Source organism: Saccoglossus kowalevskii, chromosome 7 (genome assembly GCF_978046115.1).
Source record: "Saccoglossus kowalevskii chromosome 7, keSacKowa6.1, whole genome shotgun sequence".
Taxonomy (NCBI): Eukaryota; Metazoa; Hemichordata; class Enteropneusta; family Harrimaniidae; genus Saccoglossus; species Saccoglossus kowalevskii.
Genome location: NC_140647.1, coordinates 6,120,280 through 6,135,340, shown reverse-complemented (window position 1 = coordinate 6,135,340; position 15,061 = coordinate 6,120,280). Strand labels below are relative to the sequence as shown.

The 15,061-nt window shown below is 32.8% G+C and overlaps 1 protein-coding gene across 1 annotated transcript in view; it reads right to left on the bottom strand.

Moving 5' to 3' along the window:
• Positions 1 to 15,061, bottom strand: part of LOC144346253 (ly6/PLAUR domain-containing protein 6B-like) — a 77,646-nt gene that overhangs the window by 61,274 nt on the left and 1,311 nt on the right. The window contains exon 2 of the mRNA XM_085500999.1: positions 2,726 to 2,804. The gene's annotated coding sequence lies outside the window, so the exon portion shown is untranslated. The remainder of the gene's footprint in view (positions 1 to 2,725; positions 2,805 to 15,061) is intronic.

The following is a 15,061-nucleotide window of genomic DNA, read 5'->3' as shown; positions in this document are numbered from 1 at the left end:
GTAGAGCAAATACGGTATGTATGTATGTATGTAATCAACAGGGTGTTGGTACAGTCTCTGTGTTTAGTAATTAGATTATAGCACCTCACAGTAATCTTGAAAACAATAACAAGAATAGAAATAGGTGTGAAGAATTGAGATAAGTGGAGATTAGAAGAGATTTCCCAAGGTCCCATGTGCACCTAGAGATGCAGTCAATGTTGCAGGTGTCACAAATTAATTTAAGAGGAATTATCCAAGAGTAAAAACTAACAGCAGATTAAAATGTCGATGTGTAACGTCGATTAGATCACACCTAGAAACCCAGGTTCATTTTCTCAAAGTGAACTGCTTATTTGCATTTGTAAGCATGAGACCAAATCTTTGAACAGTAGCAATGACAAAGCATGTGTACAGTCAGCACTGAAATACCTTGAATACAGTACAAGAACTTCCTTAGATAGCAAGAAAAATTAAATCAATAAGTGGCAATAAACTGTCAATTGAAGATAGTTTCATATATTCTTTCCATACACATGATTCAAAAATATTCCAAAGACATTCACTTTCCTATACGCAACATTTGATGTTTGAGATCCACACACATGCACCATATGCATTGTTCCTGATAAATGTCGCAATTTCATCACAGAACATAATTTTAACAACCCGGTAGTGCTAGTAGTATCGGAATACATAACACATGAAATTAAAAAGAATGTTTTCAAGTCCCCATGTCCAATTTTGCTGAGACATCTGGGTTTTCACTAAGAAAATTGAGAGAAAAAAGATTCAGATGTAAAGCAATATGAGCCAATTATACACTGGTACTCTGTAACAACAGAGTGAACGCACTGTCATATACAAATCACAAAAGAGCACGCCTAAAAAGTCAATAACCCCGAGGCTATTATCATGTCCAACCAAGGTAGACATTACCAACAAAACTATTTTTTTAATTCATGGATAAAAATAACCAAAATAATTTCACTCTCTCACTCATAGATGTACCATTACACTAACTGAAGTAAAAATTGAATCAAGTACAATATACATCGATCATACATGTATTAGTGTTGTATCATACAATTACATAACTACAGATCTTGGAATACCCCTGTTAGTACCTTCCATGGAATACCAAAGCAATATATTGAATACATTGAAAGTAAACACCAAATTAAATGAAAAACCTGTTCAGTTTATATGTGTTTCATATTTACTCTATTAGTGTATGGTCAAGTAAATGACAGAGGTGTCAATTGTTTTAATTACCAGACATACAATAAAAGCATTTGTTGGTTTACATACGTTTCTATTATAGATGTGTTTCTAAGAGTGAATGGGGTAATTGCAATGCATGTAGGGAAATAGCTGAGACAGGTTTTCTGTTTATTATGTGGTTTTGCTTAGACAGGTTTAAAGTATAGGGTAGTATTTTTTGTTCGTTTTTAGAGAGGCGGGAGGAAAGATTACAAACGTTAGTAAAACTGAAAATACTAGTCTTAGAACTCATGCGACCTGTAAGTTCACTATGAAATGCAATTGTCAATTACAATTCCTGAAGTCGTTAATATCAGGTTTGTTTTAGTATGGGTATTCTGGTCAGGTACAACAGAGTTTGAATCAAATTGAAAACTTAACAGTTAAGTAAGGCTTTGATGGAAATGCTTTCAGTGCTGTATAGTCAATGATTTTCTTAATCTTTCTAATCTAAACACTTCCGATTAAATTGCCCATCATGTAGACTTGTAGAGAGTGACACATGGATACACAGCGTGTACACCATGTGAAATAAAGGGGCACATTTACATCATGGTTAGGTCTCTACATTGTAGCAACAACATCACACTAGGCAACATACCACAATTTTTTTGTACAATGAATATTTCTGTCAGAAATGTTTGGGAGATTGATATTTTGATGGAATTTGTTGTGATTGAAATCCCTGTTAACCCCTTGAATAATATAATTGTTCTCGCCAAAACGCTAGTGCCATTTCATGTACGTTTCTAAAATATATTTCTTAACTTTTTACTGATTATTTCCACTGCATACAGACAGGCATTGATAATTTTTTCAAATCAAATTATAAACAAATTAATGTATATTTATTTCATGAAAGTTGACTTTGCTATTTAATGTGTTTTTCAAAGATTTTTCGCCATTCTGTTCGACTATTCATGGAGGCTTTCATCAGGTGATATGTATGAACTTTATAGAGTATGACACATAGTATATACATTGTAGCATAGTATATGATACATTATCATAGTATATGGCATATAATTAAAAGATGATATACACTGAAATACAACCTGTATGTACTATGACAATACAAATGTGTATACTGGTTCGGTAGTTTGTGATTACTACCACATACATGTATCTATTGTAAGGTCTCGGGTACTACATGTACAAAGATTTATGTCAGATAAAGACTATTGTCTCAAGGTATGCCACAATATTGAAGATTCCAGACCACCAGACTGGAAATACAGATTGTAAAATCTGACTTTAAAGTCAAGTGTTGGTATTATATACATGCACATTCCAATCCTCCATTCTTTGTATATTGATGAATGCACCTAAATGAACACTGTGCAAGTCTCAGTGATGGACGCTAATGGAGGCTGGATGACCAGTGGCAGGTAATAGTACATGTAAGCAGCATGCACCAGAGGACAAATAAGTAAAAGTCCAGTAGGATAAAACTTGACATGCTACACAGCTAGAGATATCTTACCTTACAGTGACGCCAGCTATATATGTATAGTGTCACACTTGGACAGCCACAGTTTACTTCAGTTTCAAAGAGAACACGTCTGTCAACAGAATAAAATAAACAAGATGTTTACCAAAGGGATGGGAGCAGCCTGGGTTCATCTGGTCTCTCGGCATCAGTAGGTTTGACAGAAAAATATACATGTTATATGTTTCTGTTTTGATAAATAGACAACTGTACTGCATACATGGTTGGAGAGCGTTTTCAAAATCCAAAGTGCTATTACATAGACTGCAAAAATGATTACGGTAGTCGACATGAGAGCTCAACAACGGTACTTGAATACACCAGATTGAGGGCACTATTATTAAACCTGTCTCTCACCTTAACATTCTAATCAGAGTACATGGACACAGAAGGAGATGCATTTTACTGTTCAAAACAGTATTGAAAACCGGTATGTTCCCAACTAGTCACAAATCAATGATGAGGTAATATAATGATAGAAATTTAATAAAAAACAATGTATTGAGAATTTTTACCCTTTTTCTTTTAATTTATAACACATAAAACCCTCAAGACTATTGAAAAGGGTATCACATGTGTACACTGTGTTGCATATATCTCATAATAAATCATGCAAGTTGGTGTATTTACGTCCATTTTATTATGCATACTGTATCTCTATTAGAAGCACATCTCCAATAAAAGCACATACAATGTATAAACAAAATACTGTATTTGTTGTATCCAGAATCATTCAAATAAGTCATATTTTATCCATAGAAACACCTCTGACAGTATATGCTAGTAAACGAAAATAAAACGAATCGGCCATTTTGAATCAGGATTTGGAACAAGTGTACATGTACATGTATGTGTGACATAATGTGTAAAGTTTGAATGTTCAAGACATGTTGTTATTGTAAAGAGATATTGTTAAAACAAAATACCTATACCCATCGTTGGCTATTTCGAATTAGATTATTGCCATGCATCAAGGTCGGTGATCTTTGATTTTGATGCATTTCAGCACAAAAATGGCCATTCAGCCATATTGAAATTGGATCGTAAAACTAATGCATGTGTACATGTGGGACATGATGTATTGCGCACATATGAAGCTGAATGTGATCAGTCAAGGTATGAAATATTGCTCCGAAAAAGTATTTGTAAAAATAAAATGGCCACCAGTCGGCCATTTTGAATTGGATCTAAAAAATAAAATGCATCAAGCTCCTATTATGTTTAATGTACATGTATGTACCACATTTAAATTAAATCTGTCCATGCATGACTAAGATTAGTTTCCAGAGAACTAGTGAATTCTGCTATTTATTATAGTAATACAAATGAACATGCATACGTATCCCAAGATGCATAATGTTTGATGATTGAACATGATCAGTCTGGCTATGTCTGAGTGAGATATAGATGAGAACACAATAATGCATGGATAAATGGATGCACACACATGCAAAAATGAATCTATATTAACATACTGATAATATATAAATTCAACGTTTTCGAACTTCACCCGAACAGGGACTAATAATTAAAGTTGACAAAGGGTTCACTGAGAATGGATAATGGCTGTTTTTCTAGTATTTTAGAGCACTAATACTGAACATTAACAGAAAACATAAAAGGTGTATATAGAAGCTGCAATTACAGGCCATCAATGAACTGTGAAGTCACACACCAAGTAGTAAAGAGCATGGCAAGACATCAAATGAATGGAATACCTGCAGTCAGATAAAGTGTATTCTATATAAGACCACCATTATCACAGTATGGAGTACCCTAATGTATGACCTTTGAACTTTGTGAAATGCAGGGATCCAATCAGGAATGGCTACATTACCTAAATACATTTATACAAATGTATCCATTAATTCAGTGAATTTTTCTTCCTAGCAAGTATAATATCTATGCCAGATGAACTTTATAATAATGTGACAAACAACTATGCAATGCAGAAATCTGGTGCACATGCATCTAATCTTTTTTCTATTTGAGGGGTACATTTAGGCATAGTGAACATTTATTTAATTAATTATTTAATTAATCATATATGAATGTACAGTTTGTAGAATAATTTAATATTATATAATAATATATCACATGGAAAATACATTATTATCTACTGCCTATTGGTTTACCATTCATAAATAACAAATATGAGTATTAAGTATTGACAAGTGCTCTCTGAACTCTGTAGCAAGAAAATTATTATTTACAGCAGTATAAGCATAGTATATTTGTTCTAATATTGTATGCACTTATGTAAACCACAGTGTTTTCTATGGTAAATTTAATAGCAGGCCATCATCCTGTAACAACAGACCAAAAATAAAATAAAAAGGCTCTCAGCAGTGAAGCACTGCAGCGAGACCGGTGTAGGCGGCCAGGACAGAAAATAGACAGCCAATTTGGGCTTGTAGCACGCCATATGGCCGGCGGCCGGCTCTTAACGAAACACCTGGTAAATAAAAAGTAATATTTAATGAATCAACAGCCAATCAATTTTTGGTTTATATCTACTCCTAATATTGAGAATACAATACTTGAAATATGAGTGGATCAAGGTCTTATTCAATGATTTACTTTACATTTCTAATCACTTCATTCCTGTATGTACTATGAAATTTCAGAATCAGCACAGAATAGCATAGTTATGTAACAAATTAAATTGTTCAATCAACATTCAATCTACCAAAACAAAGCAACAAGGAATGACTTATCAACATTCAATCTACCAAAACAAAGCACCATGGAATGACTTATCCATCAATGGTATGGTACTTGTATGTACCATGCGACTTTGAGCCACATGTGATGTGATACTTCATACTGTATCATATCATGCACTAAACTTTATGCAAAGTATTAACATGGTTTAAAATATTAACATGAAATCAAATTGTTTTACCTGCCATACACCCTCAGTGCCACACAATTGGGGGAACTATCCCGACAGTTCATGCACTTGATGCTTGCAGTCGGTTTTCGCAAAATGACCACCGCAGTGCTACTGGTATCCAATACTTAAATGGTCACCTGATAGTGACCCCAGTACTTGAGGAGTTTGTATAAGGTTGTCTAATTCACCCATTAAGTCATGGTGATGACAAATTGGTAAATATTAGCTACATGGTGATACTAACAGTTAAAGTCAAAACATATTACACAGTGACCTATGAACCCTAGGTTTTATTAAAGTACGGGCAAGTTTGTGCGAAAGGGAGATCCAAATGCTTTCATCTGACAGGGTCATGTATTCATCCACTTAGTTTCCGTAAATACAACACAATGTACCTTAGTTCTAGCAGTACTTGGGTCAGCCATTTTAGAAGCTATGTATACACATAGGCGGCTTGTTGAACACTACCTCATCCTTCATCCCTACTCCATTTATCCACTGATGTTGTGAAACACTTTCAAATCTAAGCTTTGTCTGTAAAAAGACGGGTTTCATCGACTTTCCTTTGAAGTTGACAAATAGGAACAATGTAGTACATTAGCAGAGATAGATAGAGTTGAAAAATCCAATTTTAAGGGTTTGATTAAATATTGAGTTTGGCTCTCCAAATCCCATCATGTGAGTAGGACTGTTTTCTCTGAAAGATTTTACTCTACACATGTATTATTTTATAATATTTCAAACTCTCTTATTAAATAAAAGAAAAGAAACCAGTTTTAGTTTTAACAGATCAAATTACTGATGAGATATTTAGTAAACCATTGTGTTTTCAATGCTAGTGTTTATCGCAGTTTGATGACTTTAAGAGCATTCACAGGGACAAATTTTCCAAAATGCCGATCCCAGTCAGTTTACTGCTAAAAAACTTCACAATTTCCCTTGACTCGCAAAATTGCAGAAAATTTTCTCGTGAATTTAAAGCAGTTAAAAGAAGACGCATTTCACAGAGCAATCACAGCATAGAAATTCACATACACTGAAACGCTCGACAAAAATGAATTACAGTCCCTCACAAATATAATTGGTCAACCCCTGGAAAGGTAGAGAATGTCAAACTGAGTTATTGATCTGCATGCAATTTACTGGCATGTACATGTATATATTTGATTTATACGTGAAGTAAGCTGTGCTTTGGTTAATTAAGCCAGAGATGTAACACGAATGAAATTTTGTTCACCCTTAAACTAATCGTTGATGAAAACATGAAAATGCTCTTCAACAAGCTGCGAGTCATATTCCTAGCGACCGCTGAACACTATAAGTCACTTTCATTAGAAAATCTAATTACCTCACAACTCCCTCTGGGGAAACATATACATGTGTATACAGGATTAAAACAGTAGAGGAAACAAATAAGTCATCCAGGTGGAGGAAGTACCATTAACACAAGATCCAACCTCAATGTTGGTGGTCACCCCTCCTCCACCTGTTCTTCCTTTTTTTTTGTTCATGTTCAAAGTGAAAGGGTTTCATTTTCAACTGGCTTTAATAAGTGCTCAGCGAACTCTGAAATTATATGTGCGGTTGGTACAGGCACGTACAATTGTTGTTGTTGACCATCCATGCATTCCAACAGTGACATTATTATTGGCCCAATTTAAGATACTGTTAAAACTATTCATTGGATAAACTGGAACGCTTTGTCAGTTCCCTGATATGCAAGAAATGTAGCAAACTATCAGTATCAGTGTGTGGTCAAGCTCAGAAACACCTGATTGCCATGGATATCATGATGATGTATGAATCATTGACTTTTGCCATGTTACTTATTAATTCATTTACCAAACATGGCAGTACTAATAGGTGGTGGTACGAGGCAGTTGAGGGGAAGCATATTTACAAGACACAATTTGATATGTCAAAAAAAACTTGCTAACAAAAGAGCTGCTCCCTGATTGGTCTGACTGTTGGGTATTGGGTAACCAATCAGGCACAATTGTGTAAGTAGCAATGCATTGATTAATTTCATTAACCGTATTTGCTTTATTTGTAGTCCAATTGCATTTATGATAATGACAGGGTTGTTTCTATGGTCAAAATAGGCAATATTTTTAATGATCTTTGCGTACAATAATGACATTTCTGCCATATGTGCACTTCTATTAGAGAGGTACATGTTGTTGTAAACATAGCAAATCAGTTATCCTATTTGCATATTAGAAGCACATGTGCTTATGAAAATTACAGCAGTGAGTGTATGGTCAAATGATTTCAATGTTCCAGCATACAATAAATGCAAATTTGGGTTTATAAACACTTCTATCAGAGAAGTTCTTCTAATAGAGCAAATACAGTACTCCATGTAAAGCAGTTTTTCATATTTCAGTATTGGTAGCATGGACCAAAGTTACAGCAGGGACATAAAAACACCTGGCCACATTGTTAATAGATTATTTAGAATTTTTTGACATCTTGTTTTTCAAAAAATAAATAAATTAAATAAACATGCACATAAATGAGGACAAATTATGATTTGTACATGTATGACTTATGACTATTATTAATGATTTTTTTTATTATTATCATTACTAAGTTTTATTCTGCAATACGCTGTCATCATATTTGATATGTAGATGACATACAGAATATTCCAACACTGACTCCATGTAAATCCTAAACTTAACTAATAGTTCCTACAACACTTTGCATTGATAGAATTATTTCTAGCACGTTCCACATTGATTTCCATCTAAGAGTATCTATACTTGCTGTTCTTGTCAGCTTCATTCAAACACAGAGGGGTATCTTTATCTAACTCTCTAACAGTATTGATGTGTCTATTAATGCAGTTAGGTTATTTGGTGCTGGATAAGATTTGATCTTCTGGCAGTCAACTTTCTGTCAGTTGTCAGATACCTCGGTTGAACATGTACAGTGTCTTAACTACCATACCATATTTGCTCTATTTGAAGCGTATATAAAGTTGCATGCATTGTATAAATGAAAATTTTTAAATATATTTAATTTTGACCGTAGGCACCTTTGTCATTTATGAAAGCTTATACGCCATATGTACTGATAGACCAAATACAGTGTAGATACGTTTATTCTATATTTTCATCTGAGCAAAGATTATTGTGAATGCTATTAATAAATGCACCTGCAGGTATATTTAGGCCTTGTATTTTTATCTGCACATGTTTTTACAAAAAGTACTTTTGCATGCCATATAAATTGTAGTACCGTATTAGTTCTGTTGGTACATGTAAATTCCCCACCAACAAAATCACTATAGATGTAGGTATGTACTAGCCATACTGCTGCTCATAGTGTTTATCTGAATACATGTAAAGAAATAAAATCATGATAAAAATACAATCTTCAAAATTGAACTTTTTTAAATCCACTTTTCTATTTTATTTACCTAACTAGAAACGCTAACTTTTATACATGGTTTTAATACAGCTCTAATTCATCTTAACTAATAATTCTACCAATAAATTCACCTGTATTAGAGATATGCTTTTAATGGGTGTAAATATTGGTATCTCTGTTGCCATCTCATCTCTCAAAAGATGAACTCCGCAGTTACCTATTTCTCTTCAATTAGCTCAACATCCAGCTTTGTTTTTGCTGGCAATGAGTTCAATATGTAAACAAGGGTTATTGAATTGATGGAGTATATTGACGGAAAATCACGCCCTCTATGACACTGAGGCATGGTATACACCGCATTTCTATTCCCTTAGTTGTGTTACACTTGACATTGTCAATAAAACTTATTCTATGCACAATGATTATTTATTCAAGTACAAACTATTTTTCTTCACATTTTTTTGACATCAAATGTACATGTACTACCAGTAAGTACTCTTAAGGAGATTAGAGCCAAGTTCAAGACTTTATTATACATATACCTGTACCATCAGAATACTTTATGTCATGTTTGTTTCATCATTATACATATACCTGTACCATCAGAATACTTTATGTCATGTTTGTTTCATCATTATACATATACCTATACCATCAGAATACTTTATGTCATGTTTGTTTCATCATTATACATATACCTGTACCATCAGAATACTTTATGTCATGTTTGTTTCATCATTATACATATACCTGTACCATCAGAATACTTTATGTCATGTTTGTTTCATCATTATACATATACCTGTACCATCAGAATACTTTATGTCATGTTTGTTTCATCATTATACATATACCTGTACCATCAGAATACTTTATGTCATGTTTGTTTCATCATTATACATATACCTGTACCATCAGAATACTGAAAGCCAGAAAATTTATAATTTATCAGTAGCTTTTTTTGAAATTGAAATATAATTTAGCGAGTTTCTAGTGTGATGATGGTTTTGCATTGTATATAAATTGGAGGTTCTCTCCCACAATGCATTGCATATATGTGCAGTAAGGAAAAATATGGAAAAAATATGCAGCTTAATTTTTGTGAAACGTGACACAATTTGTCTCTGGCAAAGTTTGAAGGTCAAAGACCAGGGTCACCGTAAGCACATGCACTTCAGAGTGCCTGCATGTTTATGTTCAAATATGTACCGGGTACGTACATATGTAGCTTTTATATAAAAATTACTAGTATACCTATATACATGTACCTATAATACATGAACGTATCTGACACACCCACTTAGTGATTATTTTTTTATTACAGATATCCGTCGAGAAACCAACAAGGTTAAACCACAATTCAGAATGTTAGCAAATTTGCACAGCAATATACAATGTAGGCAGAGAACAGTTTTCATGCATTGTATAGTACAGTGCTCTGTAAACGGTACACATTACTAATGAACCACTCCTAAGTTGTTAGTCATTCCTCTGTCTGGCTGTAACTGATATCTGAACATGCTACACACAATGAATATGTACTCAGTCTACTGGATTAATATTAGTACAAAGGAGAATTTAACAAATGGGGATAAAAATATTACTGCAAAATATTCATATTCATTTAATTTTACATGCACCAGTATAATAAATAAAAGAATATTATATATATTATTACAGTTTGTATCTATTGATTTATTAAACACACACTAGGCATAGAGTCCAATGATTTATTTATATATAGTTAGCTAGGATGAGAGGAATTATATTCATCAAACATAGAATGAAGAAATAATTATTACATTTTCCATTTTGACTAATAAAAGCAGATCTCCAATAGAAACACAAAAACTGCAGTAATCGCACACAGGAGTGGATCATTGAAATATATCTCACACATTAGTAGTATTTGTTTTATTTAAAAACAAATTTGTTTCTAATTTATAAATGATTTTATAAGGATTTATAAGTGTTACTTTGATGTTTGGTTTCTGTGGCAAAATGCACTATATTAGTGCTTGCATATATTAAATTTTCAAACTGTCTGTCACAAAAAAGAAGAAAGATTTACATCATTTCGATCTTTTAAAAATCATGAAACAAGGTATTTGCAGCACTGAGCCACCATTGGATTACAATGACTTCTATTTAATGACACTAGCTGAATTGATTTGCATTGCATTGCAACACATCAATCAAATCACAATAATGAATCTTGGCAGTCAACAGAAAATCATCAAACGCAGCTGCCTTAACACACCAGACTAATAATATTTAAAAGATTGAACACAAGAAGCAGACCTCATCATTTACCAGAGAAGATTATAGGATTATGAGAAATCAGTCAAATTTACTCACAGCAAATCCCTGAATGCAATGATGCTATCTGTTGCTAAGCAACAGAGATACCCAGTTTGGATCTCCATCATTTCTTATCAAAGGTTTCTTAGAGGTCTAATAAATGGTGGTCGGTATGTAGTGAAAGCAGATTGGATTGTTCAGAGGTTTCAATAGAAAGGGCATGGTTATACATGTATCATGGTATTCATCTGTATACACTATTATATAAAACTAAATAAAATCTCATCTCGTATTGCTAAATGTTATGCATTCCCCTCACCAGAATTTTCAGTTCTTTGTGACTTGGTATCTGATCTATATTTTTTTCTTTATGAATTTCAAATAAAATATTAAATAAAAGAAAATAACATTCAAATCTATGTACTTTTTTTTTCTAAAGCAGATTTTGAATGCAACAATTTTATAGGAATGTGAATAATTTGATACTGGCAGTGAAGCAGGTACACAATAAGATATGTCTAGGAACAATACATGGTAATTTATCTAAGAGAAGTCACATTTAGAATATCATATCACATGTTCATATACATTTACCAGAGGCAAGGTTCAAGTGTAATTATACATTACTGAAGTCAAAGCCAGATTAATTTAATCCTCAGCAAGCTCTCATCCATCACGGCTGACAGATTCAATTTTAATCACCTACTGTAATTTCACTTGGAATTATTTTTCATTGAAAATAAACTCTGTACAAAACAGTACTAGCATACACAAATTGACTTACTGCCTTAACTATACTGCAAATAAATATTATTGACACTTTTTAACAAACAGCAAACTTTAAAAATGGAATTTATGCCATTTTTCATTAATTAAACACATAATACATGGGATGTTCTTAAGTTGAGTGATCACTACCAAAACAAATTGACGCTGCTATATTTCACATGGAATTGGGTACTAGTAGATATAAACATGCAAAACGAAAAATTCTATTAGAGTGGCCTTACTGTGAAATGTAAATTACCAGTAGCATTACAGTACTATACAAGTATTTTCTAAAGCAGTAGTAGACAGTCTACATAGCTATTAGGGGTTGAGACATCGAAGTTTTTCCCTGATTTGTTACAAAATATTATAAATCATTCAGAAAATTTTTTTTACAAGATTTTATTAACGCTGAATCACCCCTTCAAAGTAAATATTGAAAATAAGGTATTCAACAGTACATACACATTCTAATTTATCAGTTGAACTGAAATCCGAATTATTTCTAATTATTCATTCTTCAACCATGCTCCAAAACCTAGTCTAGAAATCCAAACAAATGTCTACATGTGTAATGTAAAATTTCTAAATGAATTACTCCATAATTTGATTAGTTTTTTTATTTCACTCTAACAATACTGCTTACATTATTAGTACAATAAACTTAATGCATGTATATGCAAGCATTAACAAATCTAAATCTATGTATATGCAAGCATTAACAAATCTAAATCTATGTATATGCAAGCATTAACAAATCTAAATCTATGTATATGCAAGCATTAACAAATCTAAATCTATGTATATGCAAGCATTAACAAATCTAAATCTATGTATATGCAAGCATTAACAAATCTAAATCTTAAAATTCAAAAAAATCTTTGTAGTGGAAGAAATTAATTTGATAAAGGTAATTACCAAGTGTTATCAATTTTCTAATTGAATAAGCTCAAAGTGTACACAAACAATAACCATTGCACAGACATGATGGTGAAATAATGCAATAATACAGCTAAGCTAAAATGACAATGAAAAGAAAAATATGTAACTAACAGTTTCTGTGAAGAAATGTATATCTATAACCTCGTTCATATTTTCCCTATTAAATCAACAGAAAAATATAATGCAAGTTCATTTTTTGAATAATTTAGACACAATTGGAAATTCAAAATTGCGCAAACCAAGAACTTTGTCGATTTGGCGAGCTTGTACCAATACAGGGTCATGCAAGCAGCTATCTAATCAAAAACATGAATTCGTGCATCAGGTCTCTCATGCCATCCAATTATGGTACTGATGAACTTTCAACTTTTCAAGTTATCAGAGTGAGGCTTTCTAATTCTATTTGCGTTGACTGAGAAAATGTTTTGATATATATGTACATGTATTACTTAAAAACACTTTTTACCTCACCACTTGCCTGTAATTATGTTTATGAGTAAAACAAGCCATTGTCAATGACATAGTCCCCGTCCAGTTTTTAGTTTCTGTGTCAATTATTTGCAATCCTGATTACAGTACAACATGCAAGAAAACTTAAAAGGGGCTTACGAAAACTTTGACAATAAGATGCTGGATGTTTCACTCTGTTGGAATGGTGCTTGATCAAAATTTTGGAAAAATTATAAAAAATTATTTGGTTTAAAATTTGTGATGGTGAGTAAAAATTGACTTTGGTGTTCAGAGAGTTGAACTGTACATTGGAATCTACTTACTGCGATTAGGGCACAATACTGGCATGCTAGTCACAAGCACAGCTATGACCCTAATGACCTATTGTCACAGCCAATTGTCTATTGATGCCCCAATTCTTACCATGTACATTTCAATAGATGAATCGGATAAAGCTAACTCCTTCCAGATAGAAGACATGACTGTGAATATTCTACAGAGATTTCTTTTATTAAAATAAATCAAAACTGAGAGACTTTCAATTTGTTTCTATTGTGTTTTTGTTAATTGAATTACAAATAACGCTAATGAACTAAAGAACACAATGTGTGGATGCTTATTTTGGTGAAATGATAACTTCTCATTGCAGTAAGAATTCCCTGAAGCAATTACACGTACTAAAATTCTGACTTCCCTGCATTACAACATGACGTGTTAGTAAATCCATGTCTGGATAGGGGCAGGGTGATTGCCTTATTTGAAACCAATGAGTAGTTAGAATTATATTTCCAAGAAATGAAAATAAAAAATTGTTATGTACACATTTAGGAGATCCATATATACCATAGTTACTATAAAGGCAAATATGTAGTCTGGTAAACTAGATTACTGGTAGTCATGATACTAATTAAGTAAGAACTAGAAACTGTCCTCCCCATTCACACAAACAACAAGTAAACACTAATGTTTCTATTTCTTTCAAAACCATAGACGCAGTTATACATGTATACCCATGATGCACAATACTGTTTGAGTTGAAATGTACAAGCCACATAATCAAGGCCAAATGTCACTCAGAAACAAATTTACCAAAAACCAAACATACCTTCCTAGTTTCTATGGTAACAACCTGCATATTGCAAAGCACCTGCTTTAAGTAAGACCTGAATTTTAAGTGTAATATATTGATTTCATTTCAAATGAAGCATAAACAAAACCTGTGGGATAATTTTACCAAAACCAGGCACTCTACTTAACAGGTAAAATAATGGCTACAATGTAACTGCTATTTGGCAGTCAAGAATCGGAACTGATTCCATGTGTACAATTTATGCAGTCATAGTGTCTACAAGTGGTAAGGAGACCCCCAGTGGAAAAATAAATACCAATCAGTACTACAGCTGTTGTGCCCGCAGTAGTTTTGATAAATGAATACAAACAAAATTCACCTACAGTCCATGCAGGTAGAAATGACAAACTTCTGTAAAATACTTTATTTTCACTTATAATTTATTTTCGCTGAAGGGATGATTCAGTGAAAATAAAATCCAGCGAATATACCTTTTTTACTATATCTTACATTAGACTCAACAAAAATC